Source organism: Cynoglossus semilaevis, chromosome 5, assembly GCF_000523025.1.
Source record: "Cynoglossus semilaevis isolate Cse_v1.0 chromosome 5, Cse_v1.0, whole genome shotgun sequence".
Classification (NCBI taxonomy): Eukaryota; Metazoa; Chordata; class Actinopteri; order Pleuronectiformes; family Cynoglossidae; genus Cynoglossus; species Cynoglossus semilaevis.
Genome location: NC_024311.1, coordinates 17279694 through 17290297, shown reverse-complemented (window position 1 = coordinate 17290297; position 10604 = coordinate 17279694). Strand labels below are relative to the sequence as shown.

The window sequence follows — 10604 nt, the reverse complement described above, 5'->3', positions numbered from 1 at the left end:
CGTGATTTATCACTGGTCAGTGGAGGGGCTACTGATCCCTGACAGAGGTGTGAATACATGCATTATTCAAACCCGCGTTTTAATCTGCCACATCCGGATTACCTGCAGGAGTGTGAGCTGTTTCAGTCCTTTTTACAAATGACGTCCTATAGATGTGCTATCTGCTAGCTACTTATTTTTGCCTGTCTCATTGCAAATGTGTCAGAGAAACATGAATTATCTCCGCCATCAAATTTATGTATCGTAGTCCACAGAAGTAATACATCAGTGATGTGTCAGACCGTTCCTGTGGGCTGATAAGCCATTGCACAGATATTGCATTTGTCCAGGAACAGAAGCAGATGTAATGCTTTTGGAGTCGGACCACCACGGACCAACATTCTCGTCCTGAACTCATCGTCTGTTTTGATCCTGCCGGTAATGATAACAACCACGGCGTAGGCCAGAGCAATCGATCAGACTTTGTTATGAATGGCTTGTTGCAGTTGCAGGTGAAGTGTCCATCGAGCAGCCATGGAGTGAAAGGAGCCATGTGTTAATGATGTGAGTAATTAAAGAGGGGGATATTGAGCCCGCTGACCCCTCTGGCCCCACTGAACAGACGGACCACAGAGAGACAGAGCATTGGGCCAAATTACACTAAGACCACTAATTAGACGAGCTCGGCTTCACTCAGAGGCCTCGCCCCGTTCTTCAACTTCACACCGACTAACATTTGTCACCGACCGACACAGATTGAGACACGTTACGGTTTTTCTTTTGTGCGGGAAACAGGATATTTCATCCTGTTAAGTGGCGCCGGATAAAATGACATCATCAGCATGTGATCCTGGTGTACGCTAAAAGCCTGGCACTTTCCTTTAAACAGGGATCCCTTACATGGATGGATGTGTGCCAGGAGAGAACGCTTACATGAGATAAGAAGACAAAAGAGACGGCGAGAAACATGACGCAGGGGAGACGTGGGACTGTGGCCAGTGCTGTCTACCATCAGCGGGAAGCAACGCTGCCAGAGAAGAGACTCTGTCTGGGTTTGCTAGTGAGACAATTCCCATCAGGGACCAAAAGACGATGACTAATTAATTGAGGTAAATAGAAATACCCCATGTAGTCTAGATAATGTGTAGTATGTAGTTAAAGCACATAAACCATAACGACCACAACAACGGATTTATTTTTTTAAATTCTAAGTTAGGACACGTCTCTCAAACATCTTTGAACAGCAAGTTTTATCATTAAATATTTGTGAAGTTGAGATTTAATGGGTTTTTAAAAAAAAGATGAACAATTTTTACATCTAAGTAAACTTTGATTTTTCAACCAAATAAAAGTTCATCTGAAGTAAATCTAAGTAAATTTTTCAACCAAATAAAAGTTCATCTGATGTACTCCAAAATGAATAGATCATTGAAAGAGACCAAAAAAAAATACAGTCCTTGTGCCCATGTGTTAAAATGTCTTAAAAAATTTAAATCTCAATTTCCCATTAAATATATATATAAACGTGTGCACGTGTTAAAGGTGTTTGTATGAAAATCTCAATTTCTCAAATGAATGAACCTGATTAACACATTAATCTTGACAGCCCCATTAAATATATATATAAATGTGTGCACGTGTTAAAGGTGTTTGTATGTGAACGTTGTAGGAATTTCCCCACAATATTAATAAATAGCATTTAAGCTAAAACACTGCACATTATCCAAACATTATGCAGCCTTTGTTTCAGTGAATCACACGCAGGTTATTACAGTGAGAGCTCTCATCCAAGGCCTAATTATATTGTTAAAAACGATCACATCATGATTTGCCGCGGTGTAATTGATGTAATCACTGGGAATTAAGCACTAATTTGCCGAGCTGCATGTTACGGGGAGAAATAACATTGTTGTAGTGCGTTATCAGCCAACGCTGCTCCACAGGCAGCGACTTATCAACACAATATCATCCCCGGGCAAAGATTCCCACAAGAGCGAGTGAAAGATGTGTCTCCAGGTATTCACATTTGACATCGCAGTGAAATAGAGAAGCCTCAGAACCAATAGATTCATCGGCAAATAACTGTCTGCCTGTAGACAATGACAAATCGGGGCCGAGGGAAGGTTCAATGATATAAAGTGCTGTATTGTTCGTGAGCGGCGGAGTGAGCTGATGAAATGTAGTCCACATTTTACCCTGATTAATTCTGAGCCGTTCTCTTTAGCGGTGAATTCCGATAGTGACTTCCACTAAAACTCTGCCGTCGTATTCTGCGATATCTTTGTCTCACATCGACTGGTGAATTATGAATAACAGAGAAAGGGTTCATCAAAGTGTGAAACTAGTTTGTACAAGTAATAGCGTTCGCAGGCGTTTCTCTTCACGGTCATAAGATCTGTCAATGTAGTAACAATTTTCCCACTCCTTTCCCTCAGATCTGTGCTTCATTTGTATCACAAAGAGCGCTTCAGCTCTGCCAGTTCTGGAGAGTGTAAACAGTGAAGCCTGTGTGTCAGCTGTTCAAACTGGACGTGATTATCACGACTCTGATGTGATGACTGGCTATAAGTCTTTCCAAATGTGCCGGAGATAATACGCGACGAGAGCCAGATAAGAAGATCTAAAAAAATATTTTTAATTTACTGCTGTGGAGATTAAAAAGAAAAAAAAAACATTTTTAATTTACTGCTGTGGAGAAAAGAAAAAGAACAGTTATCGATCGATGTAATACAAATAATTTTATAGCATCAGGCGGCACCTTAGTTTGTGGAGAAGCCATTTCTGTTGGATGCACTGAAGCACTGAATAGACATTCATCTTTTGGAACATTTAATGAAAGAATCAGTGTCTGTGTCCGCTCCGATGGAATCCTTGGTTCAGTATGGAAATAAAAATTTACAAAGACCGTGTACCTCGAGAGTGTGAAAATGATTCTGTCAGTTTCTAAATCCACACTAAGAGAAAGACAGTGTCTTGCTGAATTTGTTAATGCATTATCTATGCATTGTATTCATAGAGTGGGAAAATGGTTCAATATTGAAAAAGAACGTTGTGGAGCAGCGACATGACATGACTGATACGGTAATCTGTGAATGCAGCATCAGTGAAGTTGTTACCAGACTCTATTTAGAATAAGATACCTGTAGAGAAGAGGATTTGGTTTCAGTCTGGCTGAGGTTTGAAATTATTTATTATTATTTTAACTTATCAGGGTTGTTTTCTACCAATCCCAGCAGTCCTTGGGTGAGGGCACCATAGACGAAATACCGGTTGTTCAAATAATACTTTTGGACTATGGTAGAAAACCCGTGAAAAAGCCATGTTCGTAAAACAAGCCAATTCAAACTCAATGCCCAAACACCAGGAACTGAACCAATGGGCATTAGGAATGTCTCAATTACTCGATAATACAATTGATTGCGCTACTAAGCACTACGATTCATTTATCTTAACGTTTCCTGAATATCGTCAGAAAGTAATATGGCGGAACTATAGTTAAGAGCATTTCAAACGGAAAGAAAGCAAAGTTACACAACGTTTTCGCGCTTTGTTTTCCGTCCCTTCAAATCGCAGAGGAGAGGCCTAGCCAAGATGGGAACATGGCAAGAGAAGAATTATTCCCACCGAACAAGTATTAAATCAGACGTATGAAATTATTTCGACTACGGAGAAGATGACCAGGGTGTTGTCGGGGATGGCGGCTTGTCAGCATTTAAAGGACGCCGTAAAATTGCAGTGAAAGGAGGAAACGCATCCGACATGTTTCATCACCGGCGGGACAACCACCATGTTTGTTCGTCACCGTAAAGGTAAGAAATACGCTGCAACTGGATTAAATTACGTCAATGTTTTCCTAACGTAAAGTTGAATTGGTTGGACGTTAAATGTTAGCTTGTCATTTGCAATTGGTTGTGTGCGAGTACGACACCGGTCTCGGCTTTCAGTGCAACGTGAAGTTCTTAAAGTCCTCAGTCAATTAACTTTTATGATGAGCTGCTCTTGATTTCTCCCATCTGTCCGTGAACGTCTATCACTGTGTGAATGTGCGTTTCATTTATTACTCATTCGTGCATTTTATTGTAAATAAAAGGTACGTTTTATCTGTGGTCACGTTAAATTAGACAAATTGATCATAATTGCTGACTTAAATAATTTTAAACAACTCCCCTCTAATGATTGGACCTATATTTAGTTGAATTACGTCATGGCAAGTTTTTTAATTTTTTGTTGTTGTATTTTTTAGTTTCTTGACTTTGTTGCTATATATTTTGTTATGTTGGCATCAAAAGATAGAGATAAAGGAAACATTAAGACCTACAAGGAGTGTTAATGTGAGTTTAGACATTCGAATGTTGTTGCAAAATCGATTAACGCATACTATTTGTGATACTGTGTGGCCCTGTTATTGTTATTATTATTATTGATAGTACTAGTAGTATTTTTTGTTGTTTTTATTATTATCAATTCAGTTGGAATTATTATTGTGTTCTGGGAATATCAAAAACAAGAAATGCGCTCCAATAACTAATAGCTTTGCTCAGAATCTCGTACACTTGTGGTTAGCCTGGAGCCAAGTCGTCACATTGACTCATAGATGTGTGTGACTAAACACTCGGACAACTGGGTACATGCACATATGAACTCCAGACGTGATGCGAGTTGTTAGAGATGTGTCTGCTGATATTGTCTGTACTACCTTGTTTTCCGCAGCCACAAATACAGTACCTGTGGTCTGCACACTTGCACACATTGATAGATTCACACACACACACAGCCCAATGCATGGAGCAATCTTGTTGCCTCCTGATACCGTATCTCCATTTTCCTAAGATGTGAAGCAATGATCAAACCCAGAGACACTGCACGGCAGCTCTCTTTCCTTCAACATCCCACGCTTGTCTCCATGCAGCGATGGCCTGAAACTGACATTGACAACTGAAGCCTCATTAATCGTTGCAGCAGCTCCAGTCAGTGTTGCCTTCTCTTCCCTGCCTGTCTGGCTGGGTGGCTTATTCTCAGGAGAGTGCTATTCAACATCTTAGTGGTGCAGCAAGTTGTTATGGCAAAACACCGAGGCACACGGCAGGTAGCAGATGAAAGGCAAACTGCAGGAATTCCAGTGTAACCTGTGTGAAGTCGTTTAGAGAATTAACAGCTTAAGAAGCGCCGGAATCTTCCTCCTGTTATTTCCTACATCTGTGTCTCTGACCCCGCATACTGCAGTGCAGCTTAGGTTGTTAATGCGGCGTTTGTGTCCTCCGCCTGCTGTTGCTACAGGGACAATGAATTTCGTGCTCCCACGAGATCCTGTCTCACGTGAAACGCCAGGCATTATATTTTAAATGTGAAAGACGAAAAAGCTCCCATTTATTATCATTATTCTTGTCATTCAGGTGAAATCTGCTCTTGCCTGAAAATATCAAACGTATACAAACAAGCACCGGGGAAGGTATGACTGAGGCAACGCCCCAGTTCTGTCAAACTGTTCACAGTGCTCCTGGATCATCTCTGAGTCTTTGTTGTTTGACGCACCTGCAAGAATGAATGATAGCTCCCGCTAACTCATGTTAACTTAGCATAGCGGCACTGTTGGAGAAGAGGAAGCAAGTTGAAGTTTACGACTGGTGAACAAATTCAAATGGCTGATTTTGTTTTTTTTTTCTTCTTCTAATACTGTACTGAGCTATGTAAAAAGATGTTACATTACTATTAATGTACAGTAGTTCATTCACAAACTTTGATTCACACCTCTTATTAGCATGATGTTAATGTAAGACAATGTATTACATTCTTCTTCAGTTATGACCATGAGGTTTAGAGAAACAAACCTAACAAAGATGTTTTTAAACAATCTTGTTTGGACTGGTTGACTTTTCCTGAATAAGATCGGAAATAGTATTTTCTTTAATGAGGTTTAGGGTTAGAAGTTTGATAATCATGTATGGATTATTTGTCATCCCAGTTGCACAATGGTGTTTTAAAAACTTTAGAAGGTATTTCAAGTATAAATGTCATGAATAACTAAAACTAAGATATTTATTAAAAAACAACATAATATGTTAACCTTGAAACTAATAAATGAGCATTAGAACGATTCAAAATTGATCAGGAACTATCAGAAAATGTTTCTACTGTAAATTAGATTAGATTAAATTAGAGTGTTAAAAGTCTCTCCTCTTGGACACTGAAAATGTTTTTCCATAAGACACTGAAGCATGAATAAAGGCAGCCTGAAAAAAATGTGTGAAGGGAAACAAGCAGAGCAGTTTCCCATCTTAGACCGTGAGTAGAATTCTGATTCCTAGTTAAGGGTCAGGAGCTGTGACCTGGTTCCAATTTTGGTGGCAGCTCCAAATGTTTCCAAGAGCACAATGACAAAGATTAACTGTCCCTGGGAGCTGGAAGACTCATAATTAATGCTGCCTCACTTCCCTCTGTTCCTGTGCTATGAGGAGGATTGACACTGAATTGATAGAATTGCCATTCAGAGGTCACTCACACCAGGATGGGGCAGGTGCTGCTGGGAATGTATTTGTCAGACTTAAGCCAACATTGATCTTTAAGCAGAATCTTTAATTTCACACATGAGGAAATTAAACTTGAGTTTAATTCGGCACCACATGTGCAAGTTAAAAAAAGCACATTTCCCACACCATGGATTAAAGCAGTTGGGATCCTAAGAACCTAATTAGAGAAATAAATGTATGATTACGTAAGTGCATTTGAAATCAGATGGGGTGGGGGAGGTGTATTTTTAAACCTTTATCTCATAGTCAAGGCAGGTTTTGAGACCGTAAGTGTTTGACTGTGTGGTGTGGCGTGCTAGCGTGAGCATCAACCCATCATGTGGTCATGGTTTGTTTGGTGCTTTATCTTTTATATTTTGCCCTTAAATTGATCTGTGAACAGATGACGTCGAGCAATGTCAACAAACTGTGCACAGTGATAATGAATGGTGAAAATGATAGTATCATCAAACATCAGTGGCAGATCATATTCGTCCTTGCATCTTTATTTTCTCTCCCTTCTGTCGGTGTAATTTGTAAAACAATCCTCATCTTGTTTAGACTTGGACCGAAGAGTTTCGGGGGAGCCCACAGGATTGTCAAAAACAATGACATCCGACAGTTTCATCGACGTTTGCTCGATACTCGGTCACCTTGCAAAACCGCTGAGTACTCTCAGCACTCATTCTGCAACTACAGCCTGCAACGGAGAAGCAATTTCCATTGTTTTCTATAATCTAGGGAGAAAAAAAAACAATAAAAGCAAAGTTGTGGCTGCGAGTGAGAGCAGTACAGTGGAGAGAACACCCTCAGAGAAAGGGCGGCATTGAAATGCTCCCTCCTACTCCTGAGTAGGCTCTGTAAATCCCTCCATTGAAGTGGGCTTATTTCTTAACAGTGCTTCTACCATTTCACACGAATCCTCCCGAATCCTCTTTACCCATAAACACCCACAATGAAGGTGGCAATAAAAGAAAAGGAAATGTTTTGTTATGAAATAAAATCTTATTTATCATCCGTAGACAAGGGCATGAAAGATGGGGGTCATGTTCAATATCCCGTGACTATCGGAGGACCCACAGTGAGACGTAACAGTGGGGTGTCAGTTCCACTGGGCTAAACCCACCGCCATAATACAACAGCCACCGGAAATAAAGGACAGCACTGCTGTATATAAAGAGGTTAAGTCCTTTGGCCTCAGCTTCGTAGGAGACAGCTCTCATAAATCGAGCAGCGCTGTACTTTATGGCACACGATGACAAAGACCTCCAGCAAAATCAGGAAATAAATATAAAAGGATCCATGTCTAATTCCCTTTCATTTTATTTCTCAGAGGAAATTGGAAAAGAGGAGTGAGCAGCTCTATTTGTCCTGCTGTAATTTAATGCCCTGTACCTGTTATAGGCTCAGTATAATAGAGTAAAACACAATGAGCACAAATGCTCCTGAGAAAAAGGCTGCAAAGTGAGTGGCAGCCGTCTGAAAGCTTTTCACTTTACTAGCTTTGTTAAAAGCCCAGGCACGTTGAGTAAAAAGGGAGAAATCCCCTTTCAAGAAAATAAGAACATAAATAAAGGTCCAGAGAAATTCACTTCTTTCCTTATCTCAAAAGTGTGCGACACCAAAGGCTTGAATATTGACCGATATAACATTTAGCAGAGGAAACTAATAAGAACATTTCCTACATAAAAGGATAAAAAAAAAGCCTGAAAAAAAGGCCAAAGAATATTGGTTGAAATCCCATTTATTTTTATTTTTTCCAACACGGTCCACGTTAAGAAAAACACACCTTTAACAATAGTTGCTCAAAATGAGGACAATATATGAACTTATATAATTTTTTTATGTCAGTGACAGCTTTAAAAACGTTGTTGCTTGTCCTCAACAATAAATATTTGGTCAGATTGTTATCCACAGACTGACTTATTGACCTGTGTTACTAAAAGTAATACAAATGCAAAGCAGCCACACGCAGACAGGAGATAAACAGCAGACAACTAAATCTTCTTTGTCCAACTGTTTTGACATGATTCAAACTCGTTTGAAAAGATAAGATTATTGTTAGACCAACATGACCTTTTGTCAAAAGCCAATTATCTTACAAGTGAATGGAATTGGACATTGGAAAATATCTGTAGTAATAGTTAAATATTTTTGATTTTCATTTTTAAAATAAACAATCAACAAATTAATTTAGGAACTGTGCAAATTTCAGTTTGTTGCAGTTAGAATTCTAACATTGATCACAAACAAAAAAAAAAGATGATCTTTGTCACATTGATAGCATGGCTATGACAAGCAAATATATCTTCCTAAAAATTGATAGCATGACAAGCAAATATATCTTCCTAAAAAAAAACTATTCTATTATAGGTTCCACTTTTGTTCTCATGTCATTTGTGCAAATTCATACTTGGACGGCACGCGAGGGTTACCAAAAAGAAAAGCAACATGTCAAATTCATCTCACCTTCTCACGGTTGTACTGAAAACAACCGGGAAGTATCTGTTTTATAACGAATGACTGGCATTTTTTAAATCAATAGTCCCATTGTCACGTAGAGACAACTCCTTGTGCGTTCTGTTCACAACTTCCAAGAAAGAGAAGGTTGGAAAATAATGTCATGCCGGTATTAAAAATGAATTATGTCAACCATGGTCCTGACCAGTATGGTTTATTACTCTTCTGGCAGTTTGGTTGCATAATTCATTAAAAGATGACGTGGTGTTGGTGTTGTAGAATTTAGGACAAGCAAATCTCTCATCTTGAACACACACCCACGCTGGGTGTGTGTTCAGGTCATAGGATGAGAGATTAAACGATGCCGTACCCTTAGGTAATTAGCCAAATGTAAATGCTCCTTGTTGAAAGGCTGAATAATGGGCAGATTGATTTACTGGCTTTAGCTTCCATATCACAACCTGAGTTCCCACTGGAGCGTGCATTAGGACTCAATGTTGGCAGCAATATGTTTTTTATATATATATATATATATTCAACAGTCTGTGGCCCAGACAGAGTGGAGGAGCCCAAGAGAGACAAGTTGACGGAGGGGAGACTCCCATTACTTGTCAGCACTGTCAAGGGCAGTGGCCTATTATCCCCAGACTATTGGCTGCTATTCATGGAAATCTACTCTTATCACTGCAATGCTTTCTTTTGGACTCGCATCAGAGAGTCCAGCCAGGGGTGGAGAGGATAAATGTATATAAATATGTCAAAAAGTGGTCCAGTATGGATTCCTTTGATTGTGTCGAGCTCTTTGTTCGGCTGTAGATAGAGGTTTTGGGTTTTGTGCATGTGCCATACAGGAACATAGGACCCTCCGTCAAAAGCGTGCCGTTGGTGAGATAAGCATCGGCCGCTGCTCCACTCCACTGACACCACCACTTCCTCCTGGAGTCAGCAGATTACATTTTAGCAGCTGACAGCTTGTTATCACTCTGGATAGCAGGAGGGCTTAATCTTTTGTTCTTTTTCTACTTGAGGGACGTCTGAGGAGTCGCCAGCCCAAGCCACAGACTTCCCTCTCTGTGCCCTCTGCACCGACACAGACGGTGAATAGGCCGCTCTCTCCTCTCTGCTCTTTTCATCTTCCTCTAAGAGTGCCTGCACTTTGTAGAGGGATTACAGTGATGGAAGTATCAGCCAGGCTCAATGATATTCATTCAGCGTGTCTCTGCAGCAGACAGGGGATGGGTTCAGGTCTGATTTGATAATAGTTGTGCAGCTTCACTATGCAGGAATAGATCACAGCTCCTACGGCAGGGATTGCCCTTTGGGAACAATTATGTGAAATCCCTGTCAGAATTATATCCATGACAACAATAGGACAGAGAAAGGCTTAGCTCTTGAACTGTATTGTGAGGCCAAATCCCATTTCTTATTTTTAACACTGTGCCGTGCCCCTTTGGAGCTGAGTTACAAGGTGTAAAGACAGGAAATTACCCCTGAGAGTTGGACTGGTGGCTGTTAAGTGTTATAGTAACTTTGGAAGTACGTCACAAAATATGGAACAATGTGGCTTTTCCATATTTTCTTCTTATATTTGCTACTGTAAAAGCAATAAATTGGATTATAACGTTTGAAAGTACCAGGATGAAAAAAGAAGTGATACAG

The 10604-nt window shown here is 40.0% G+C and overlaps 1 protein-coding gene and 1 long non-coding RNA gene across 2 annotated transcripts in view; one reads left to right on the top strand and one right to left on the bottom strand.

Moving 5' to 3' along the window:
- chst8 (carbohydrate (N-acetylgalactosamine 4-0) sulfotransferase 8) overlaps positions 1 to 10604 on the bottom strand; it is a 108925-nt gene that overhangs the window by 72464 nt on the left and 25857 nt on the right. The gene's annotated exons all lie outside the window — the stretch shown is intronic.
- Positions 2679 to 10604, top strand: part of LOC107988586 (uncharacterized) — an 83730-nt gene continuing 75804 nt past the window's right edge. The window contains exon 1 of the long non-coding RNA XR_001760072.2: positions 2679 to 3788. This is a non-coding gene — a long non-coding RNA (uncharacterized LOC107988586). The remainder of the gene's footprint in view (positions 3789 to 10604) is intronic.